Consider the following 5,567-nt stretch of genomic DNA (forward strand, 5'->3'; position numbering starts at 1 on the left):
AAGCAAGAGGGCGGTCACTTCCGGTCTCTTGCCCTTCCCGATTTGGTTTGGCTCCGTAACCGGAAGTGACCTACTCCGAGCGCCATTTTTCTTAAGGGCAGAAGGCAAGGAATTGTTGTGAACAGGCAATGCATCCAGAAGAATGCTTTTCCTTTCACCCCCAACTTGTGCATCGCCTCCCTCTCCCTTCAAAGTTTCCAAAACTCTGCCCAGCCTAGGCGTAGCTAGCTGTCAGTAGCTCGTTTAGTGAGGGAGAGCTAAAAGGAGGAGGGGTGAGATGAGGTGGAGTTAGGGTGTCAGAAAAGGATTCCTGCTTACTCCGCCAGCAGCAATAAAGGAAAACCTTTTGATCTCTCCACTACCCTCTGTTCTTGTGTGATTCACTTCCTGAGCTTGGAGTATAGCGGTGTGTGAGGCCACTTCATTTTTCTGAGCCTCATCTACAAAATCAGAGTACTAATAATACCTACTTTGTGGGTAGGCTCTACTACCCAGTTATTAACCAAACACTAATCTAGGTATTACTGGGAAAGTATTTGTGATTAATATCTATAATCAGTTGACTCTATGTAAAAGAGATTAGTTTGGGTAATCTGGGTGTGCTTGATCCAATCAGTTAAAAGACTTTAGGAGCAGAACCGAGGTTTTCCTAATAAAGGAATTCTGCCTGTGGACTGCAGTGTCAGTTCCTGGCCAAGAATTTCCATTCTGCCCTTACTGATGGCTTGCCCTAATGTTTGTTTGTTTTTTAACAACAAAAAATTTATTCTCTCACAGTTACAGAGGCCAGATGTCTACAATCTAAGTGTCAGCAGGGCTGAGCTCTCTCTGGAGTCTCTAGGGGGAGGTTCCTTCCCTTGCCTCTTCCAGTTTCTGGTGGCTAGAGGTATTCCCTGGCTTGAGGCTACATGGCAACAACCTCTGCCTCTATCTTCTCGTGCATCTTCACAGGGCCTTCTCCCCTGAGTCTCTTTGTCTCGAATCTCTCTCTCCTTCCTTTTATATGGACACCGGTCACTAGAGCCAGTATGGGGATTTGGATCCTGGATCCTAAATCCAGGATGATCTCAACTCAAAATCCTTAACTTAATTACATCTTCAAAGGCCCTATTTCCAAGTAAGATCATATTCACAAGGTATCAAGAGTTAGGACTTGGAGACATATTTTTGGGAGATACTATTCAACCTATTACACATGTATTATAAATACTTTCTTTAGTCCATGGTTTGCCTTTTCACCCTTTAAAAAAAACTTTTTTTTTAATCTGATGAGGAGAATCGTAAATATTCTGTGGCAGGACAATCTAAGATAGAAAAAAGGAAAAAAAAAGACAAATAACATGCCCCCTTTGTGGCAGGCCTTTCCCAATGTGCAATGCCAATCTACATTATGCACTTGAACCAGACCTCCTCAAAGCAGGAGGATGAAATCAACCTATGAGAAAAAGTCCGCTCCTTTCTTCAGGCTCCAGCATTATAACATTGTAATTCTATTATTAATATATTTATTTTTCATCTCATACAAAGGTAAAAGGGGTCACATTGACCAAAGGCTTGTCTGTACATGTGTAATTGAAAAAAAAGGAAAAAAAACCTTTGTTGATTGAACTATAGATACAATGTTAATCTGTCAATATGATACATAATTTCTTTCTCTCAAAAATCTATGAAACTGCACCTCTAATTCCTGATCAATGGAGCAGTTCTCAGAGGTTCCGAGAATCTGTTTCCTGGGTTATAATCCTCAGTTTGGCTCACATAAAATTCTCTTTTCTTTCTTCTTAGCTTGATTGGTATTTGATTTTTCATAGACAAATTGAAATTTAGTTGATTTACAATGTTTTGTTAAGTTTCTGGTGTACAGCAAAGTGATTCAGTTATACATAAATATACATACATTCTTCTTCATATTCTTTTTCATTATAGTTTATTACAAGATATTGAATATAGTTCCCTGGGCTATACATTAGGACCTTGTTGTTTACCTACTTTGTATACAGTAGTTTGTATCTGCTAAACCCAAACTCCTAATTTATCCCACCCCGCTTTCCCTTTTGGTAATCATAAGCTTGTTTTCTATGTCTGTGAGTCTGTTTCTGTTTTGTATATAAGTTCATTTGTATCATTTTTTAGATCCCACATATAAGTGATATCATATGATATTTGTCCTTCTCTGACTTACTTCACTTAGTATTCAATATAATAATCTCTAGGTGCACCTATGTTGCTGCAAATGGCATTACAGTATTTCACTCTTTTTTATGACTGAGTAATGTTCCATTGTGTGTGTGTGTGTGTGTGTGTGTGTGTGTGTGTGTGTGTATATATATATATATATCTCACATCTTCTTTATCCCTATATATTTTGGATTTGCCTAGCCAGCCCTCAGTTCCTTGTAATATTCCTTGCAATAAATTTCTTACCCACTGAACCCTAACTGACACACACTGTAACCCTCCTGCCAGCAAAGTAAGAGACTAAGCTTGGTCATTTGCATCATAATGTGACATTTTAAAATAAATAAAGATCTTCATTGTAAAACACATTTTGATAGAAGTACAATTCTAAGGATTCCTAGCAGAAATAATTAGCATACTGTTTCTGTAAGTGTTTTTGTTTATGGTGTGGAGAGGGAGGGTGGGGAGAAGAGATAAGGCATTAAAAAGCACAAAACACTTTGAAATCAAAAGATTTCCTTTGTACGTGCCTGACCAATAAGCACTATAATTTACAATCACGTTAAGGCATTAAGCAAAAAGGAATGAAATTTTAAGGATGAATTTCAAGCATCAGTCAGCATGTGAAGGGTCAAGGCAGTTACTACACTTGAGATCATTCATATGTTCATTAAACAAATATATACTGAAGAAGAAATCTTTTAATGAAAAAGCATGGAACTTGATCTGAAGACCTCAGTTCAAATCTAGACTGTGCCAGTTAATAGCTATGTGAAACTCTTAACCACTCAGTTAGTTTTTAGCATAGGGAATTTCAAAGGAAATTTTTGCTTTATTTATATTGTTTGAATTTTTAAAATCATAATGGTATCCCTTTATTAGTTTTATAAATAATTACATCTTTAATATAATTATTGTATATCAAAGTAAAAGTGACATTGCATGTTATAAATTATAAAAATAATAAATGTTTTTGTATAAGTAATAAGTAATTTAATCCATTGTTTTTCTTTTTATGGAACAGACTCATAGGCAAAAACCAGCAGAGTAAACATAAAGAAGAAGAAAAAAATTAAAATATAAGGGCTAAAACAGAGATTAACAAAAAGTAAAATTTAATTATTTAAAAAACATATAAATTTGACATACCACTGCCAAATCTGTTTAAGAATGTCAAAAGTGAGGGAAGATACAAACCAAAGGGGAAATAACTCTAGATACAAAATATCATAAATGCCAATAAACTTGAAAACTCAGATGAAGTGTAAAATTTCTGGGAAACCATCAAATACCAAAATTAGCCTGAGAAAAAATAGAAAACTTGAATAAGCTAATAAGCATTCAAAAAATTGAAATGGCAATTCCCATATATACAAAAAAAGAGAGCCTAGATGATTTTAGAGGTAACATTTTACCAAATCTTTAAAGAAAAGATTAATATTATCTCATACAGGTTTTTGCAGAGCATAGAAAAAGAGAAAAAACACTCCAACTCACTTATAAGACTAGAATAACCTTGATACCACACTGGATAGGAGGTGTCAGTAAAGAAAATCACACGTATGAATAAGGCAAACATCCTATGTGAAATATTACCTAACTGAATCCAACATTGTATTAGAAAAAAAATTTCGTACAGGTAGGGTTTTCCTAAAAATACAAAGATAATTCAACATTAGAAAATCAACCAATGGAATTCGTATTCGCGGACTTAAAGGAGAAAACCCACCTGTTTATCTCAATAGCTATAGAAAAAGTCATTGCTAAAGTTTAATACCTACTTAAAATAAAAAGTCTTAAAAAACTAAGAAAACTGCTAAAGGCTACTTATCAAAACCTACAGAAAATATACTTAATGGGGAAACTTTAGGAGTCTTACATCTAAGGCTAGGAACAAAAAAAAAAAGCCTGCTAATGCTATTTCTACACCTTATAGCAGTGGAAGTGCTGACAAATTCGATGATAAGAAAAAAGAGCCATTTGGACTCGCAGACTGGAAGTAAAGAGACAAATATATAATTTATGGCAGATTATATGGTTATTTACATTAAAAATTAAGCAAAGACAGCTATTAGAACTAAAAAGATTAAAACCCAAACAACATTATTTCTGTATACAAAAATCCATGTTTCAAAACTCAGACATTTTCCTATACATGCAGTAGCCAATTAGAAAATAAGATAGCATGTCAAAGCAACCAAAATTGTAAAGAATCTAGGAATTGATTTAACAAAAGCCGCACACAACCTTTATGGAAAAAATTTAAAAGAACATTAAAAGAGACCTAAGTAACTAGAGAAATATACAACGTTTACAAAAGAAAAGATTTAACATTGTAAAGATGTTGATTCCCTCAAAAATGATCATAACTATAATGCAATTCCAACAAGACTTAAATGGAATTGGAACTAATTCTAAATTTACATAGAAGAAGAAAAAGTCTACCAATAACTAAAACAGTTCTCAAAAGAAGAGCAGAGGACTTGCCTGGTGGCGCAGTGATTAAGAATCCGCCTGCCAATGCAGGGGACACAGGTCCGAGCCTTGGTCCGGGAAGATCCCACATGACGTGGAGCAACTAAGACCGTGAGCCACAACTACTGAGACTGCATGCCACAACTACTGAAGCTCATGCGCCTAGAGCCGTTGCTCCGCAACAAGAGAAGCTACCACAATGAGAAGCCCATCCACCGCAATGAAGAGTAGTCCCTGCTCGCCGCAACTAGAGAAAGCCCGTGTACAGCAACAAAGACCCAACACAGCCAAAAATAAATAAATAATAAATAAATAAATTTAAAAAAAAAGAAGAGCAGGGAGAATAAATTCACACTACCTGATATTAAGACATACTGGAAAGCTATAATGTTTAAAGCAACTGTTAAAACATGTGATACTATTGCAGGAACAGGAATATAATGAGTACAGACACAGATCCATATGCCAATTATGCCCATGGGGAGTAGATATATGCTCAAATTGGTATCATGAATCACTGGGGGAAGATGCATTATTTAACAAATAGTATTGTCAAAATCAGCTCGCTTGAATGAACAAAAATAAAACTTGAATTATCCTTACACACAAAGAAACTCACACCTAAACACAAAAGGTACAACCAGAACATTACTAGGAGAAAATGTAGGAAAACAGTTTGTTAACAAGATGTAGAGGGCTTCCCTGGTGGCGCAGTGGTTGAGAGTCCGCCTGCCGATGAAGGGGACACGGGTTCGTGCCCCGGTCCGGGAAGATCCCACATGCCGTGGAGCGGCTGGGCCCGTGAGCCATGGACGCTGAGCCTACGCGTCCGGAGCCTGTGCTCCGCAACGGGAGAGGCCACAACAGTGAGAGGCCCACGTGCCGCAAAAAAAAAAAAAAAAAAAAAAAAAAAA

The sequence above is a fragment of the Aethalodelphis obliquidens genome, unplaced genomic scaffold (assembly GCF_003676395.1).
Source record: "Aethalodelphis obliquidens isolate GAN/ISIS:26980383/991018 unplaced genomic scaffold, ASM367639v1 scaffold1, whole genome shotgun sequence".
NCBI lineage: Eukaryota > Metazoa > Chordata > Mammalia > Artiodactyla > Delphinidae > Aethalodelphis > Aethalodelphis obliquidens.